This window comes from Arvicanthis niloticus, chromosome 3, assembly GCF_011762505.2.
Source record: "Arvicanthis niloticus isolate mArvNil1 chromosome 3, mArvNil1.pat.X, whole genome shotgun sequence".
In the NCBI taxonomy this organism is placed as follows: Eukaryota; Metazoa; Chordata; class Mammalia; order Rodentia; family Muridae; genus Arvicanthis; species Arvicanthis niloticus.
This window is the reverse complement of record NC_047660.1, coordinates 51,177,321-51,197,693: the sequence shown is the minus strand read 5'-3', so window position 1 is coordinate 51,197,693 and position 20,373 is coordinate 51,177,321. Positions and strand designations below refer to the sequence as shown.

The 20,373-nt window shown below is 40.1% G+C and overlaps 1 protein-coding gene across 4 annotated transcripts in view; it reads left to right on the top strand.

The window, feature by feature from the left end:
- Positions 1-20,373, top strand: part of LOC143441685 (uncharacterized) — a 76,597-nt gene that overhangs the window by 34,653 nt on the left and 21,571 nt on the right. The window lies entirely within an intron of this gene.

The following is a 20,373-nucleotide window of genomic DNA, read 5'->3' as shown; positions in this document are numbered from 1 at the left end:
AGACAGAGAAACCACGTGTTTTTGGAATCCTTCCTGATCATACCTCACTTGATATCTTAATCTTATGTGTGTCTCTACCAGGTCAATTACACTGATGGCTTTTCATGGCCCTTAGGGACAATTTCTCTTCCTCACACATTCCTGAACCTTTAGATCCATTGTATTGAATAGTATATTAGTTTATCCTCAGTATCATTCAAATTTACTTTCAATGGAGTTTTGAATATATTATGGATAACCTTTTCACATGTACAATATCCTTTTCCTCTAAGGGTTTTAGCATTGTATTCATTTCTCTCAATGTCTCTATAAGTCTTCCCCTTTCTTTTGTTGCCCCTGACAACAACTCAACAGAGCAGAACTGGGCTTGTTCACACTGGCACAGTCACTCCTTCCCCTGCTTCACTTCAACTCTCAATTACTTAGAGAAGGAACTGGCTGGAAAAGGACAAGGACGTGAGGTGACTGGAAACAGGGAAGCCATAATGATGGTCTCAGCTATTTAAACTGCAAATCACAGAGCACCCAACTGAAAGTAACTTAATCACGGAGGGTAGATCATTGAGCCTCTGAAAGGTGAACTTGGTTTAATCACTTGTACAGCTGTACACATTAGAAAACATACATGAGAAGTATGTTCTCTACCTTAATTTAGGGGGGGTTGAAACCAGCTCTTATTTTGTGGCCTAGGCTATGTCTCAGAATGGCCTGAACTCATGGCACTTTGCTTGTTTCAGCCTTTCAGGTTGGGATTGAGGCAGGTCTGAGTAGGCAGTCATGGAAAAGAGCCAAGATGGAAACTGTCTAGACTCTACTGTTTTAACACACTGCTTCTAATTGCAGCAGTGGTAGATAAGGATGATTTCTAATGAGCTCATCTCAGTTTCAGAAAAGAGACCCCAGACCACCCTACAGATATAGAGATAACCCAAAACACTGAAGCTGCTTCTTAATAGTAATGAGAACCAAGACCACTTAACATAATGATCAGTACTTGGGATACCTGCAAGGTCAGAAGTAGCAAAACCAGCCAGCAGCTAATGACTAGTAGACAGTGAAGGCCTGCTACCACCAACGCCGGAGAGCTTAGTATAATTCACAGTCAGCAAGACACCTAAGAGGTTGGAGGGTAATTATGCTGGCCAGGTGACTAATAGCTAAAGGAGAGTCAAGGTCAACAACTAACAGCCAGTGTCACAGATAAACAAAGGGGTTCTTCAACCACCCCTAACTAGGTAGACAGTACATGTTTATATCTATAGTTGGTTCAGGAGGACATGCATAGAATGTAGGGACCATCAGCTGACCTAGTCCATAATAGTCCTGAGAGTTAACCAATCTCAATAGAGATTATCTCAGCCTTTGTCCAGTTTCTAGCTTGGCCTTATAAAATCCTGGACAAAGGAAAACCAGTGGCTTTCTCCTGTCTTGGAGACCTTTTCCACTTAAGGATGTTTCTCACACTTACCCTCAATTACTCACTGTAAAAATTCTGTAAAATTGTTTTTATTTATTTTTTTTAAAGTCGTATTGCCTGATTCTGTTCTGCACACTTCCCTAGAAGCCCAAGTCTTTCATTCTTATGGGCTGGAGGCAATGAATTAAGAGACACTGTCACAGGTAGGTCTTCAAGAGCCTTCAGTGTCAGAAGCTTTAAGTCCTTGAGTCATGCATAACTGGGCTCTCAAAATCTGCATCAGGATTAGAGGTGTGAGCCACCGTACTTTGTCTTCATCTACGTTATAGAGATGATGCTTTTTTTCCTCATGGCTACAGCATGAGTTATATAGGAATGAGTACCCAACACTGCCCCTGAGTAGAGAATGCCTTCGGAAGTCTGACGTGGTCTTACACCTCATTTTATGGTATAGTCAACATACTTATCATGCTTATATTAATAAGTAAATTGAGAGGAAGTACCCTAATCGGTAGTCACTCCCTCAGGCTGGGAAGTGGACATCTTCCTTGACCTCAGCCAAACATGGAGTCCTGCCATCAAGAAGTTGGTGGAGGAACAGAAAAAGACAGTTCTTAGGAACCAACAGTATTGACTTGAAAATGAAGACACAGCAAGGGGTTGTGGCTGCTTTGGGTTCCAGGGAGAGTGAGTGACAAGGCTGGATCTTGAACTGTGCTTGTGGTTGCCTTAGCACCACACCTTCACCCCAGTGTCTCTGGCTCTGCTGTACAAAGGACAAAGAGAAAAAGTGCCTGCCTGAGCTCTGTGCTGATAAACACTATACTGCTAATTTTAAAAAGGCAGCATGCTTCAGGGATTACTTCCATATGGGAGAATGAAACCATAATTTAAATAGATACAGCTCCTTCCCAGGGAAGACTCTGCCTGGACACAGGAAACCTGCTGACTCATGACCCAGCTCTGCTGGGCTGGCTTCTTGTCCTACCTCCGACCAGCTGGAACACCTTGTCTCGGCTCATGCTTGCTGCTTCTGGTGCATGTTCTTATGGGAAGGTGGGATCACACTCACCCTGCAGGTGTGTGCTGCAGACCAGTCACTCAGCCTCCCTTGTCCCCCTAATTCTACAGAGTGGCTGGTTCCTTTGCTTGGAGATGCTAGACTCGTTGTAGCTCATCGCATCTAACGGAGGAGAAAGGGCTGGAGAGTCACTCAGCAGAGCAGGCTTTGCCTTTGAGAAGCTTCCGTGTGCATTTGTGAGCACTGTGGAGCCGCAAAAGAGACATGGCTTGGCACTGGGGAACGGGAGTTTTTGAGTGAGCAAATGTTGTTCTGAGATGGGATAAGGAAGCTGCAGTACAGGGCACCTCTGCAGCCTCTGAGTCAGCACCATCTCCTCTGTCATCTCTCAGGTGACCTCCCCCTTGTGGCAGAGGACACAACAGGAAGGGTAAAGGTATGTGGCTTGGAAGAGAAAATAGATACGGTGCAAACAAAACTGACACTTGCTTTTTAATTATCTCCTCTTGGCTTCTGCAGATTTTTTTCTTTTTGCAGATTTTTTTTTTTTTTTTTTTTTTTTTTGTTCCAGGAGGGGTGGAAATACCCCTTCTCACGTCTACAGAGCCAGCTACATCTGTCCATTAACCTTTAACACTGATTAAGATGAATGTCATTTCTGCCCCCAAAAGCTTTTAGATTGCATTTGAATCCAGCCGCCCAGCTCCCAAAGAGCTTGCGAGTCAATTCTTTGAGTTATGGCACCTCAGAGCCCTCTGATGGTCAAAGGGGAATTGAATAGCTCCAGTCTCCTGGCTAGATTCTGACCTAGATAAATGAGTGCTCTTGGAGGAGGGGGAGCGGGGCTTATTCTTGGCTCCAGTGGCTACTTAGACACCCCCCCGAAAGGTCTCTGAGTTTGAAAGTAGCTGTGATGCAAGGTGTAAACGGGCCATGTAGTGTGGCCTGTCACAAAGGCCACAGGAGTGTAGGGCAGAGATTTTCTTCAGCAAGGGTGAGCAGGAAGGGCTTCCTGGAGGAAACGGATTGTCTGTTTGAAGAAGTAATAACGTTTAAAATATGATCATATCCGTGCTCTGAGAAATGAATAATTCATATGGCTTATTTAATTGGCCCCTAAAAAATGCACAGGGAGTCTTCTTTAGCTCATAAAAACAGCAGCACCCAAGTGACCTCCAGGCATATTTGGAGTGGTCGTGGTGCTGGTTTCTGTATCATGTGCATTTGTAAAGTAGCATGTCCACTGATGGAAAGGGGAGGTACTCTGTCAGGATATGCTCAAGAGAGACACATATTCCCTTACCTTTTATTGTTATAGAGTTAAAATAATAGACCCCAAAGACTCTTTCCCCAGGAATCCCATTCACGAGGAAGGGAAAAGCAAAGCCCTTGCTGCCAGATAGGGCAGAAACGTATCTCCTACAAGATTTCCTACAGTTCTGATAATTTAAGTGAACACATGCATGTTCCTTATTACATCGTCTTATAGAATTGTGAAGTGGTGCATACAAACTAGGAGAGACACTAGGGTTAAGAAAAGTATAATTATATTATTATTATTACTATTATTATTATTGCCTGTTTCTTTTGTTCATGAAAGCAGAGATCTGATGAGCAGCTGAGAAGCCTGTGACTAGACAGCCTGGCCTTCAGAGGTACAGGATTTGAAACACCTCCTTTACTTAGCCTTACAGTCTTTGCAAGACTGTTTAGCTGCTAGAGAGCAAGTGTCCCAGTACTTCCCCAGATGGGAAGAAAACTGCCCTTCACTGGTGCAGATGAGCTTCCTGAGAAAGTATCCATGCGCCATTCAAGAGGACTCTAAACTCATTTTCAATTCATGGAAGGAGTTCTCTGCAGCTATTAGAATCAAACGCCATCTTTCTCCCCATAAGGGAGTAAGGAAGGTGACTAGAGACCAGCTTGCTTCTATGCCTTTATCTTTTAAAAAAAAGGTTCTAATGGATTTGAGGGATGTCATATATCCATTATTGATGGTTTAGCTCACACCAGTCACGACATCTATTTCTGCATAAAAGCAACAAGGTCAAAAAGGAGTGGCTGTGAACAGGGGGCTGAGGCAGAGGTCACTGCAGCATCCTCTCAGGAGCTGAACCCTGCATCATGCCCTGCAGCCTTCCAGTGCAATTTGTCCTCTGCATCCTTTGTTTTCCAGATTCCAGCTTTTCTGCTGCCTCCCTGGGGATGCTTCTAGTTGCAAACTGTTTCAGTAAAGGGCAACAGAGTGCAGCAATCTGCTCTGGGGGAGGAAATGAGAAAGACGCATTGTTTCAGGATCCTAGCAGTGGAAGGGACCTGGAAAAGTGTGGGTCTCGGGTCCTCTTCCTGTGACTTTAAAGTTCACTGTGTATCTCTGATGACACTTGCAGGGAGAGTATTTCACATTCTGAAGGCAGAAGTTATTACAGATGGATTTGGCTGTTAAATCCGTATTTTGACACTGTGGATACAAGGTGTCCATAGAGTCTTGCACCAGCTGATCTGCATTCTCCCCAGAGCTTCAAGGTCATTAAAGGGCAAATGAAAGAGAGAATCTCCCAAGAGGATCTTGCATAGAGGCTAATTTCCCAAGAGGACCTAGCATAGGGGCTACTCTCCCAGGAGGACCTAGCACAAGGCTCAGGCTGCCCGAGCCTGTGTACAGGGAGACACATTCTTGCTTTCTCTCTGTCTGATTTCATCATTTCCTTTCCATCCTCTCAGCCCCTCTCCTTCATGGCTGCTGGAAATTTCTTTCATTCTTCCCTGAGACCAACTTCATTTTCCATTCTAGGAAAAGCACCTTATTTTCTGCTGGGAACATAATACGACTCCTAAATGATGTTGACGTAGAGGAAACCTTTTTTGGCCCTTTGTAAAATGAGCCTTAGAAAATTCTGCTTAAAACCCAAAAACTCACAGGAAACATTCTCTAGTTCAAACAGAAGTGCTCCAAATACCTTTAAAGGTAACTTATTGCATTACATGGAACATATAATAAGTCATGTATTATGTTATAGAAAATTGTATAATGCATAATATGTAGATGTAATATTAACACACGAGTGTATGAAAAGGAACAGGCAGCGCTCTTAAGCACATTCCACTCATCCTGATCTGCATAGGAAAACTGTGTATTTACCATGTGGTGACAGAGAGAGCAACAACAGGAGACACACTGATGCCCAAGACAATTGTTCTTCCATTTAGCATCACTAATCCATTGTCCCCGCTCCTTTTATAAATGTTTGTGAAACTAGATTGGCATAAATAATTCAAAGCAGAATTATCCTTGTTACAAGATACAAGGATGCATTCTTGGTATAGGATTTCCCTCCCGGGGCACCATGGGCGGTATTTTAGTCATGACTCTGTACGTTTATTTATGTCATGTCAGGTCTAAGTCTCAGGGTACGTTCTTAGAGTCTATTAAAGCTCCGTTGTTGTAGGACTAATTTGAAAATACTAAATTTTAGAAAGCTCTGAGGTTTAGATGGTGCAATGTATTTATATCACTAAAAGAACGAAACCATGTCCAAGCATCCTCAGCAATCACATGTGACTTCAGCCAACTGTCTTCTTTATGCTAGCAGAAAGCCAACGCCTTTTCATAGAGAAAGCCTCCTGGGGGTCTGGATAAGATGGCTTTCCTATGGCTGCATACTGCTAAGATTTCTTTCTCCTTCACTACACCAGATAACCTGAGCCTGAAAGCCAGAAAGGAACAGGGAAAAAGGGAACAAAGAGGAGGGGGAAGGAAGAGGGGGAGATAGAACCGCAGGTGCTATTCAGAGTTGTGGGCATTGTTCCAAGCATGGGTTTTACTGGGGAGAAAAAGAATTGGTAGCTCTGAAAGAAATATAATAATTGGGACTTCTGCCTCTTCTGAAGAAATTGTACCTCAATCAGTGTGGTGCAAAAGCTGGTGGGGAGAGGGGCACAGAGGGAGATGGCTCAGTGGTTAAAGTGCTTGCTGAGCAAGGGCAAGGACCAGAATTCAGATACTCAGAACCAACATAAATACTGAGTGGACATGGTGGCCTGCCTGCCTATAATTCCCATATTTGAAAACTGATGCCAGGGATATCCCTAGAGCAAGCTGATAAGGAAGGCTAGCCAAATAGAGGAACTCTGGGTTTGATTGAGAGACCCTGTGTCAATGAACGAAGTGGAGGAATGATTCCAGGTACTGACCTTGGGCTTCCACATGCATGTACACACATGTAAACAAAAGAAAAAGTGCAAGTGTGTGAAATTAGCAGCGGCCATAGACACCTCATAGTTCATCTATTTGAAATTCCTGCCAAAGAATGCTGCTTTATTCTGTGTTCCTGAATTCAAGCATTGTATTCTCCTGGGATATATTTTTTCTTATCCTGTTTTCTGCATATTTACTGAGAAGAATACAAGGGTGGAGGCTTTGGGGTTACAGTGAAGACCAAAAGTGTCCACAGATCACCTGTGTCTTGGTGTGTCTTATTTTTATGATGGATAACATAAGATAAAAGCACTGAGAAGCATAGATATGAAGGATGTCATGAGAACAACAAGGAATTTTGTTCAGGAAACCAATGGTATCACATGTAATCTGTGTTTTGAAGAATTATACAAATATATAAAAATTATCTATTATAACGGGGTTTATCTGAAAGTGAGGCTAGAAGTATAACTTCTTTTTCATGCACTTAAATTAGTGATTGAGGGATAAGTGTCTGTGTGTGCGCGTGTGTGCACATGTGTGTACATTTGGAGATTAGAGGATGGCCTTGGGTATCATTCCTCGACATCACCTTTGTGTTTTGAGACACAGTCTCTCACTGACCTGGTACACACCAAGCAGGCTCAGCTAGCTGGCCAGTGAGCCCCCACTGATCTACTGGCTTGTTCTGCTTCCTCAGTGCTGGGATTACTGACACATGCCACCACATGTGACTATTTTTATGTGTGTTCTGGGGATAGACCTCAGACTCTCATGCAGATAGACAAGCACTTTACTGACTGAATTATCTCCCTCTCCCTTAAGTGGTATATTTTTAAAACTTCAAAAATTAATGTCTATTTTTAGCTCAACAGAATAACAGTTCTTACCACGAACACCTAGGGAGCGAAACATCTTCATGAGACTGAAATGATCATAGCCCTGAAAAACACAACCAGAAGCCTGAGACCCCAAAAGATCAAAACTCCTAGTCTAAATGTGATCACAAAAAAACGAAAGTGCCAGATGGTGCACTCCTGAAACCACAGCTGGGAAATCAAGGAAGGCTGCAAGTAAAGCCAGAAACTGGATTCTGGGAAGGGAGTGACAGTGCTTTCAGTTTCACATTACATTATACTAAGCAGTCTGAGTGCCTAGGAGGGTGTTAAACGTTGTTTAAATGAGTCTGTGGTGTGATTTCCAGAGATCAGCTTAAAAGTATATGAGTATACAAGGTAGGAAAGATCGGAATAGGTAGTGCCATCCAATCCTCCAGAGACCCAGGAAGAGCATGTAAGAAAGGTGCATCTCTCTCTTCTTTAGAGCTCAGAGTTTCTCCTGTGATGTTGGAAAACAGAGAACTTCAGGCTCACTGGACTTTGAACTTCAGTATTTACTGTGGCAACTGTGTGAGTCCTTGGGCTTTTTGCCTTCTAACTGGTAGTTAATACTTTTTCCAGAGCTGACTCAGTACAAGAATTTTGTGTGAATACAAAATTAATGAACACGTGAAGAATTGTCCCCTTTACAGACACGCATGTGAGAAAGTTATGCACCTTGAGACACCAAGTTGTTGCATGATTGCACATATGTGTGGTGGTGAAACACAGGGTTTGATACCATTTGTTAGAAGGCTTAGGTTGTTGGTCATGGCATTTAAAATGACCACACATCATGATCAACCACAGTGATATGCATTTATCCATTTCACTTCTTGACACATTTATTTTTGAATGTGGTTGATCTGTTCGTGTCTGCCACACCCATTTAGCTGTTCTGTGTAGTTCAGGGCTTTGCTTGCCAAAATGCATATATTGTTATTCCATAGTTGATTATATAAAGTGGCAAAGGAAGTAGTTACCTCAGTTTTGATAGATTATCAAATAAAATATGCAAATATAAATAAATTTCTTTAAAAACATTTAAAATTAGTGTTCTAGAACTATATTTTCAAGGTTTTGATCTTTTGAGATTTTAGACCTTATGGATTTGATCAGTAGGAATTCTCCATTCAGGGATATGGTGACTGTGATCACCTGTTTCCAGATTGTGCCCCAAGCCTGATGAACATGGAAATCACCCTTATTTTTGGCTTGAAAACACTTTTTCCCCCAGTGTGGTAAAGGGAATGAAATTTAATGAGTATAAAATGACAGTTCAGAGTTGTGAAGTCAGAGATATGTGTGGGAACTGTGGTCCAGAGGCAACATGGGAGGGATACTGAAGACATCAATCTATGCAAAGGAACGAAACAAAACAAACAAAAACTGACAAGAACAAATAGCACAATAAAGACACCAAGAAAATTAATTTAAGGTATGTGTATAATTGTCCCGCAGAGTGACTGAGTGCTAGGTTATACATGTGCAGTGAAAGCTCACAGTGAGATGAAGCATGTTTACGTTATGGTGAGCCACACTGAAGATATAAAATATACCATTATACAAACAAAACAAAACAAAATAAAGCAAAACAAAACACAAAACCAAAACAACAACAATAACAACCCCAAACCAAACAATAAAACCAATGAGAACTCAGAGCATTTCAAAGATGACTAAAGTGAATCATTCCCTCTAACAGATCAAGCTCATTAAACTACAGAGTCTGTGTTAACAAACTTTCAAAAAGGAGTCTCCAAAGGATTGGGCATTGTTAGCATTCTGTCTAAACTCCACCCCCATAGTTAGGTGGCAGCAGCCAGATATGCTCCTCCCCACAGTTACCTGACAACAACCAGGTAGGCCTGGCCCACTTGCTTACCAATTCCTCTTTCTCTTGCTCTCTTGCCTCTTACTCTCTTGTTCTCTCTTGCATCCTTGCTCCTCTCTTGCCTCTTGCTTCTCCCTGTCCCCTCACCTCTTCCCACCTCCCCCCCCTCCATGTGGTCATAGTTGGCCTCTACTTCTCTCTCTCTCTCTCTCTCTCTCTCTCTCTCTCTCTCTCTCTCTCTGCCTCTACTACCCTCCTGGCTCCCTCCCATGCTCTGAATAAACTATTCTATACTATACCGGTGTGTGACTGGTCCCTCAGGGGGAAGAGATGCCTCAGCATGGGCCCACTGAGACATCCCCTTCCCCCATACCTCTACACACACCCACAGAACATATTCCCTTTTCTCTTTTTTTTATAAACACATCAAGCATGCCCACAAATATGTCTCCAAGAAAAAAAGCCTACCCTCTATTAAGTATGGACAACAAGATTCAGAGACTTGATTAAGTGATATTTACAAATACCACCATCCAAAACCAGGATGCTTTATATGCAAAGAAGCAAGGATTGTGTCCAATATCCAGATAATGTAATCAACAAAAATAGATTAAAAGTGATATAAATGACAGAATTGGTAAGCTTTTAGGCAACTTTGAAACAACAGTAGATATGTGCATAGAGCTAAAGAAAACAGGAACATAATGGAGACAGACCAGAGAAATATACAATGATTTACTATGTTGAGAATCACAGTGTCAGACACTGAAGTACCACTACACTGGTTTCATCAGCAGAGTAGAAATTAAGAGAAGAGAAATAGCAAAGAGTATGAAAGATGTGCAATAAAAATTTCTAAGTAGAGACAGAGATAATAAAAGATGATTAAAAAATGAAAGACATTGAAGTCATCTCATTTACCTACCATATAACATCAAACTTTATTATCGGCGTAGTCCTAGAATTTAAAGTAGAAAAACAGAGGCAGAAAACATACTTAAAAATAATGGCTGCCGTGGCTCTAAGTGAAATGAAAATATAAGTTACAGATTGCTGGATCTTACAGTATCCTAAGCAGGATAAACATAAAACCACAGCTAAACACATGACAATCAAATATCTTGTCAGAAACAACATAAAGCAGAAAGACAGGAGAACCTTAGAGTGTCACAAGAGAGCTGCCGATTTAAATCTGTATACTAGTGAAAACACAGCTCAAAATGAAGGTAAAATAAACAGCATTTGAGACAAAAATCATCAGAAGGAACCTTGTACGAGGAGATGAAGACCAAAACTTGTCACCTGAAGTTCTGAAAGATGATGAACAGAAAAATAAAACAGACACTCAGGTTTACATGCGAGTGAACTCCGAGTGCAGGAGCACATGTAAATACAGTGTAAAATATGATTGAAGATTTAAAATATGAATCACAGCAATTACATCACTATGTTGTAGGAGTTACAATTCATACAATGTAAGCCAGGTGGCAAAAGTGATGCAAAAGACAAGAATAGGGAGATAAAAATATTTCGTTGTCAAGTTTTTATGCCTTATATGAGGTAGTTCATAACTGGAAGAAAGGTGATGGTTAGTCAAACATACAGATTGTAGATTCCAGATAAAACTGAAAAAGTATAAGCTAATATAGACAACACAGGAACTGAAAGTAAAGATGATAAAAAGGGATAGTATAAATCCTCATTTAATTCCAAAGGCGGCAGGGGAAGGAAGAAAAAAAGAACTATTGGAACATGGTCATTAGAATGACCCATGGTGAGCAATGCCTTGGGGAACTGTGAGAGAAATTCCAGGAAGGAAGACAGAAAGTCTTTTACCTCGGGTGTACTTTGTTATCCAGGTTGTTATTGGATGTGATTTTGTGCCTCCTGTAACATTTACATTAATTTATAAGACATGTTCACTCTTGTTGGATGTCAGAATGTAGCTATAGAACCAAGTCTGGTCAGTTCACCCTGAATCTAGATATGTTTTTCGCCTCTGTGATTTCCTAGATATAATCTATAGTATATGCCAGATAATTGTGTTAAAACTGGTCTGTCCTGTAAAAGCTTTGGGAAAGGGCTGCTCTGTTAATATTTACTGCGTGCTTACTACATCTATTTACATGCTTTTCTGATCATGCCTTTCTGACCTCAAATAACATTCTTTGGATCATGGTTTTCTTTGTTTCATTTATGTATAAAAATACATTGAAACTGAAATAAAGGTCTCTGTAGCAGCAGACTTAGTCTGTCCCATTCTTTTAGATCCCAGGTCCAGCAGACAAGATCTGCACAGGTCTGCTCAAAAGCCAACAATAACTACATTAAATATAAATGGTCTAAATAATCAAAAGATAAAATAGATTAGATCAAGATCCCAAAGTACATTGTTTATGAGAAAACTATTTATATATTGACATATTATATAATATACTACAGATATTATATGTATGCTATAAATATGTTAAAAGTAAAAGCATAGGAAAAGATAATGGATTGCTACAAGTTTGAGCTATATAGTGAGTACCAGGGTAACCAAGGTTACTTAATGAAGCCCTGTCACAAAAAGCAATATAAAGAAAAAGAAAACATTGGCAGTTTAAATATAGTAATATGTTAAAATACAGCACATTGTTAGTAAACCACATCCCAAAAATGTAAGTTTCAAACAACTGTTGGTGTCATTCAGCATGTTAACACATAATGACAAAAATTGTATGGAGATAAAAAATTTTGCACAATTCAATATACTTTCTTGAATAGAATAAAATACACACAAAACAATAAATAAGTTTTAAAAATCTAATGGAAGGCATCAGTGAAAAAAACACAGCTGCTATCACTCATGATAGATGAAGACTAGATACTTTCTCTTAAGATCTGAAACAGTCAAGGTAGTTACTATTATATTTTAGCATTTTAACTCAAACTTACTGTTGCAATAAGGCAAAAAAAAGAAATGAAGGTACACTGATAGTAAGAACAAGTCAATTCAAGACAGCACTTTGTGATTTAATTTCTCCAACATTGTAAATATGAAAGCAGAGGAACCTTTGAAGGTGACAGCTCTCAGCTACTACAAACTTGCATTCTGATACTCTCCAGTGAGCAAATCCCAGCTATTCCAAAATTCTACACTGACCTGTAGTGGTTCATTTTCAATTTACAGAAAAACTTACTTTCCCTTAATAATTTAGACCACTGTATTTGAAAGAATGAAGTTGGTTAAGTATTAGCTCAAGGGAGCTGTGGACTATGATATTTGTATTATAGCTGTAAACAACATATGTACTACACTCTTTAATACTAGGTTATTATATGATAATAACAGTTATTTGATATTTAATTATAACAATGAAGTGTGATTTTAATAATGGCGTTATGATAAAATTTGATTAGAACTTGCTTGGTAGAAAAACCTAACGTGTTATTGGAAAGGACACAGGGCTACACATCACCATGCAAACTTATTTAACTTCTCATTTTTGCCAAAATGATACCACTTTTCTGAGACTAAGCCAGTATTTTGCCTTAATCATCTGGATGACACAGGTTTTCCCTCCCTGACATTACCTCATTATTCATGAGATAAGTTAACCTCAGTCACAAAACAGTGATGGAAGGGCAAAAAGGGCGCCTTCTTGAAATTCTTACTTAATTTCCTAATTGATTCATTGAAAAAGTTGGGAAGGACACCTACCTAAAATTCAAGTGAATTCACTCCATCTTGCTTAACAATGCCCAATGAAATAAGCATAAACAGCATTGTCATTGTATTAGCAGTGGGGGTGGGTTTTGTGTTTTGCATCCAGTTCATGCTCAGTGGTAGATCATGGAAGTATGAGATGGACACACTCAACGGTGGAATTCAAGTTCTCCAGTAATGAGCTTTGTGGTGGACTTTCTTCTTACCCTTGTCTTCCTCCCATCCTCCCCTCCCACCTCTTCTCTTCACTCTCTCCTTATCTTTATTATCATCTCAGCACCGTCATGGGACCCGATGTCGGCAGCCACCTGTGATTCCTAAATTAATTTTAATAATGATATTTCAAGTTGTCTCAGTGTATGTACTGGGGAAGAAGGAAGAAATGCAACATTTGGCCCTTTCTTGGTGTTATGCACATATTTTAAATTTATTTTATTTTAAATTATTTTCTGTGTGTTTGCATGTGTGTGTGTGTGTGTGTCTGTGTTTGGAGGGCATATATGTAGATGAGTGCAGTCACCCTCCAAGGCCAGAAGATGATGTCAGATTCCCTGGAGCTGGAGTTACAGGCAGTTGTAAACCTCCTGATTTGGGTGCTAAGAACTGCACTTGGGTCCTCTTCAAGAACATATGTTTTTTAAACTGCTGAGCCATCTTTCCTACCCCACTTGATGCTATATTTGACAGCTTTTAAGAAGCTCACTTTCCTATTTTTCATAAGTGCCTTTTTACTTAGAAGTGAAGTAAGATTTCCAGTAAGTGCTGGTAAATCAGACACCACATAGAATTCTGCCTGTTCCATCAAGCAGGTCCCCAGGATCTCAGTGACTGAGATAAAACAGAAAATGCTATCCCCACAATCTGTTAGTAGAGGGAAAAGTTATTTATGAGTAAGTTAAAGAAAGAAACTAAGTGCTAACTGTAAAGTTAGAAGATATTTTGGGGATGCAGGAAAGGGTTCTGGGCACTGTGTCCTTGGGAACTCTGAGAGGTAGAGTGGAGAAAGGACTAAGTCTAAGACTCATGGAAGTGACTGTCCAATAATATGGGTTAGGATTTGATGACCAAGGTGGGATTCTACTATAGCAAATGTAACTACCAAGACATCTTCATGATTGTATTTTAGTATTCCAACATGAAAAATTAGCGAAAATTAATTTACCTCACTTTATAAAGGAAAAAATTAAAATTTGTAAAGTGACTCAGATAATTTGTAGTGGCTTTTTAAGTATTTCTGCATAAGTTATTTCTTTTAGTTTATCTAATTTTTATTTTTAAGGGTGGGTAATAGATGGAATAGCTTTCTTGCTTCATGCCTATGGAAGGTAGAGGAAGAAACACACATATGGGGGAGGGGGAGAGATGAAGCGATGGATAGGATGACTAAGACATGATTTGAGCTGAATAAACATTTTCCACTAACACAGAGTTTCTTGTCATTTCTATCCTGACCTTGGAGAAGGAACTGACTTTTTGGCCCTCTGAATGTCTCTCAGCTGGTACCCTCATATTGTGTCAATCTTTTATCTAGTCAAGTGAGTACCTACTGGAAGCAATAAAAGGGGGTCGTAGCTTGGTGGAAGCACTGCTTGTTAGGGATTTACGAGCATCATTTTATCCTGCTATCACTGATAGCCAGAATTCACTGACAAGCAATCTAGGTCTATCATCAGCATTTTATGATGCAGAAGAAAAGCTCTGAGGAATCAATACTTGCCCAGGATCATTTAGCAGAAAACTCCAGCCCAGATCTGTAAAGAGCCAGACTGCACTAATGAGTAGTCACATGTCATCCAATCAGGCTAACAAAAGCAAACCTGCAATCCCTCCAGATCTGCATGTTTGCTTGCTTGCTTTGAGGGTTTGTTCTAGGCTATCTATTGCCTTGTCTGCAAGGCTGTTTATAAAGGTCTCAGAATTTTTACTTTTTCAAAGATGACCTTTCTTTCATCTACTTCTCTTAATGGGAATTCTTTGTTCACATTTTTATTTGCTTTGCATAGATCCTTGAAATAAATGCCAGCCTGGCTCCCATCAGAATCCTCACAGGAGACCCTGGCTTGATCTGATGGGTTTTGATGAGATCTTTGCAAGTCCTTCAGGTACAGATTCAAAGCATGAATAATTTCAGCTTTGTTGCGTGGGAATGTTGTTGCATAGGAAACTTTTAGAACTAGGGCTGACAATGGAATCTTCTGCAAGCTAATACAGGCAAATCTTGCATTGTTTTCTTTTAGCTGCCTGCTATCCTGGGGGCAATGCTATGTGTTTAATATGTGTGCCTTAAGTGACATCCAGAAACCTGATATTTTGTAGGTGCCTGATCAAATATCACAGTCTCAGAAGTGCTCTCTATTTTTCTCTTTTCCTTCCAACTCTCATAAGGATCATCTTAACCTTGACACTGGCTTGTAGCTATGGAATGAAGCCAGTGGTTCAATTTCCCAAATGGAAGTCTACCTGATTAGCTCCACTTGGCGTTCAGAGTCCTGCATCCAGTTTGATGACTTATGATATACTGCAATGGGAACCTCAGAGTTTCCAAAGGTTAAAAGCATTGACGATATTTAATTAAAACAATGCTTTAAAAGTTGAACAGTGCCAAACATAAGCTTCTTATAACAGTGCAAGGGCACTAGCTTATGAATTGAGTGGAGGAAGCTCATTTGCATCTTCAATAACCTTCCACCAAATGCCCACTGGGGAGCAATCTGAAACTCACAAGTTTGATTAACCAGTTAATACAAAGAGAGATTTAAGAATTTCAAATTGTTACCAATTGACCCTTGTTTCTAAGAACAGTTCATTGTTATAGGGAAATCAAACAATACCTTTGGTTTTGGGAAGTCTTTTCTACTGATTATCTCATTAGACTCATTGAAATAGACTTAAATCATACTTATTAAAGTAGAGCTGAAAATTTATGTTTCTGGTGTGTAAGGCTAAATTTTGAGCAGCTTGTCAGCTAAAGAGGTCTAATGCACTTCTGCAGCTAAATTCTATATGGATCTATAGTTTCCATAAGACAGAATAGAGACTCTGTCCAACATAAAGTTAACTTACTGTAAGCATGTTTACAAGCTTTAAGTGGACTTTCATAACTTAATTTGATGATAAAGAAAATTATTGGGGCTGAGCGGTGGTGGCACACACCTTTAATCCCAGCACTTGGGAGGCAGAGGCAGGTGGATTTCTGAGTTCGAGGCCAGCCTGGTCTACAGAGTGAGTTCCAGGACAGCCAGGGCTACACAGAGAAACCCTGTCTCGAAACCCCCCCAACCCTCCCCCCAAAAAGAAAATTATTGGGGCTGGAGAGATGACTTAACTGTTAAGAATACTGGTTGCTCTCCTAGAGGACCTGGGTTTGATCCCCAGCACCCACATGATGGCTCACAATTGTTTGTGACTCCAGTTCCAGGGGATCTGATTCCTTCCTCTGGCCTCTGTGGACACCAGGCATTCATGTGATGCGTGTGCATGCACATGTGTACAAATACACACACACACACACACACACACACACACACACACACACACACTAAATGTAAAAAAGAAAAGCCACTTTCTATGTTCTTAAAGCTGAGAACTCAATGACTTAGACTGAGAGGTCTCAGGAACTCGTTCTTGATAGATGGCTGCCCTTCTTTGTTGTCGGTCATTCAAAGACCTAGTGTCCTTCCATTCTGTGGCTTTTCTCTCCAGGTTTCAAAACACTGTGTTATGCTGCCAAGTGGAAACAAAGAATAGTGGATGCCTATCTACTTAACACATTTTGTGGAGGCAGCAACTCTAGGAGTCCCACTCAAAGCCCATCACCAGGAATCATTAACGTGTAGAAGAGAAGTTGAAGATGAACTAGGCAAACAGTCTATCTATAGATACCCCATTTGATTTTTACATTACCTTGGAATATCTTCAATTCTTGAAATGCTTCATTTTCTATATAGTTCAATACATAAATAATTATTTTTGTGTATATATATATATATATGCATGTGTGAAAGTTTCATACTTGTGTGTGTGTCTGTATGTCTGTATGTCTGTGTGCCTGTGTATGCATGTTTGCATGTAAGTCTAGGTGCCTGGGCCCACAAAAGCCGGAGGAGAACTTGGAGTATTCATCTCCTTACTTCATTGAGCAAGGTCTTTCAGTGACAGCTGGCAGGTGGCAGATTCCAATAGTCTTATCTGCACTCCTTAGAGCTGGGATTATAGGTACAAATGTGCCTTTGCTTAGATTTTTACATGGGCAATGAAGATTTGATCTAAGGACCTCATGCTTGTATAGCAAGCATCTTTACTTAATGGCTTATCTCCTTAGCCCCAATATCTGAATTTCTTCTTCAACCATAGAATCAAGTTTTTAAAATATTACTTGATTTTATGATTTCTAGTGATATTAACATGTATAGAGTAAGATTTAAAGATAAATATATTTATGTGAAGGGTCAGAGTTAGCAATAATTGTTATGTTTCAATGTTAGCCAAAGTTATGTTTTAAGTTTCAATTACTGTGCCCAAGAGATCCATGGATCAAAAATGCCTGTGACCTATAAATCCCTTACCCAAGGACAGACACTTCCTGAAATGATAGAAGCTGTTTGTTTTTGGTTTTTTTTTTGTTTGTTTGTTTGCTTGTTTTTGTTTTTGGTTTTTTTTTTGTTGTTTTGGGGTTTTTTTTTGGTTTTTTCGAGACAGGGTTTCTCTGTGTAGTCCTGGCTATCCTGGAACTTACTCTGTAGACCAGGCTGGCCTCGAACTCAGAAATCCGCCTGCCTCTGCCTCCCAAGTGCTGGGATTAAAGGCGTGTGCCACCACCGCCCTTTTTTTTTTTTTTTTTTTTTTTTTTTTTGGAGATAACAAGCCACATGCTTTCACACCCCTAAACAAGTATTTTTGACCAAACTACACTGGATGTGCTTGATCACATGTGGGCAGGAGGTATGTGGGTAGGGAACATGTCAGAATATAGGCTTGTCTCTAATTGGACGTGATGGGAAATACGGTGGCCTTGAGGGGTTGCCTTTCTAAGTCTCTGCAAGATGTGACTAATGGCTATTTTCTGGAAACCCAGAGATGAACCTGGCCAGAGAGTCCATCAACCTGGCCAGTATTTAAGTAATGCTTTCTTCAAATCTGGCTTGAAATTATGGTAATGATCTTATTCTCAAATGGTGTGATTAACATAAAGAAAACACTTAGCCAAAAGATGAGTTTATTGCACATAAAATGTAGAATAATTCTGTCAAGTTTCTGACCTCTTCACTATAGTGGTCTGTGCTACTTTGTTCTTCCCAAGGGGTGTGGGCTGCATCTCTAGCATCCTAAGCCAAAGGTTAAAATCCTAGCTTAGTTTAGCAGGACAGGCTGTACAACTGTAGCTCCAGTTGCTTGGGCAGGAGAGTCCTTTAAGGTGAGAAACTAGGGACCAGCCTGAGAACATAGCAATACCCATTCTGAAAACTGTCCCTAAGTTCTAAGTTATGTGAGTAAGATTATGGAATTTATATGCTTCTGTCATCTACTATATAGATTAGTTATTGCAAGAATGCAACTGCTCTAGTCATTCAGAATCATCCAGCCTTTAGTTAATATAAATAGCGAACAAATAGTATTTATTGAATATCAACACTCATAATTATTAACTAATTTTAAGATATAAAATGATAATCACTTTATAGCTTGCAAACAAAAACTGAAGACAATATTAAACCCAAGATTTGTCTTCAAACCTACATTTTCTTAACATTGAAGTCTGTGTAAATTCTTACCCTCTGCCCTTCCTATAAAGCTCCTTCACGGCCACGATTACCTAGCCCCCATTCCTATAAAGCCTCATGGCCATAGCTGCCAAACAAACAGGGCCACAAGGCCAGGGTTTAGGGGTTGAGTTCTTTTACACAAAAGCTTTCAGACATGAACCTCAAGACTGCTACATTCACCATGTTTTAGAAGATGTTCAAATACAAATGGGTTGGTGATAGACTCCTAACCTCACCAGTACTTTCTTAAGTTTATTCAATGCTTCATGGATCCTCTTGAAGACCCCCAAACTCTGGGAGACCCTTCCTCAAGTCTCAGAAAATCACGACCACCCAAAGATCACAAGAAACCATACCTGGATGCAATCAACAGAGGCTTTATTGGGGAAGTTGGCCAGCCAAGGTCAAACCACGAGCTCTCTCAAGAGCAGAGTTTGACCTTGAGTGGTGGGCTAAGGGGTCTTTTAAAGAGGAAAACCACAAATCAGGGGAGTGAGGAGGGGGTGAGGGGTTGCCAAGGATATATAACATAAGAATAGCGAAACATTCCAGAGAAACCCACCCTGAATGGTTAATAGCCATGGAAATTACTCAGTACACTCATTCTTCTCAAAAATGTGGTTTTACCATATATCACTGCCCTACCCTTTCAACTACCTATTAACTATTTCTCACTAGCTCCAACTGTAGAGCCACAGCCCTGTCATTGTGTTTTTACCACCTGAATGACTTTCATTCTTTACAGCTAGTTCCTGAAACTGGCCTGGCTTGTTTCAGAGAAAAGTTTCCATGTCCCTAAAAGAACTTAAAAAGCATCTATATATGTATACATTCTATAAAAATGATTTTTATAATTTTTCATTCTTCACTCTGAGAAAATCACTTTAAATCATCTACAGAGGCTTGGGTGGGATAGAAAGGCAAGCTCAAAATCTTGTCTGACTTGTTAAACACCTCACCTTGGACCCAGATTTTGAGGGTTAGCCTTGAGTCTCTGTGTTAACTTGTGCTGACGTTCAGAGATAGTCCCAGAAAATTCGGGGTCCCTGAAAATGTTATGACAAGCCAGGAAATGGACCACAAGAGGCAAGAAGGAAACTTGTTTCAGCATGACTTAGTTAGCCCAGCTGGTTCAAACTTCTCAAATCTGACCCTAAAGAGTTTATTTTTAAATATTTAAACACAATTCCATTTGGGAAAAAGTTTTCTCATGATAATTATCACAATAAAGCCTAGGGCATGACTACATTGAAACTCCTTTGCAAAGTATTGGGCTTTTGCAAAGTACCTATGACCTCTTCCATAAGAACGGGTTCTATTGACTAAGAAACAGTACTCAGGATAAGGGTCTAGGGAGGAAAGGTTTGTGATGAGCATAATAGTGAAGCTCTTTTGTGAAGGACATGGGTCCTCTTTCAAAAGGATGGATTGCTCAGGATAAGGGAGAGTTGGGTGAGGCCTGGCTCTACAGAATAATAACAAAGACTCCCAGCTTATTAACACATCCATTCACAGTCTTCCTGGCGGGAAGCAGCTATGCACATCCCTTGGAGT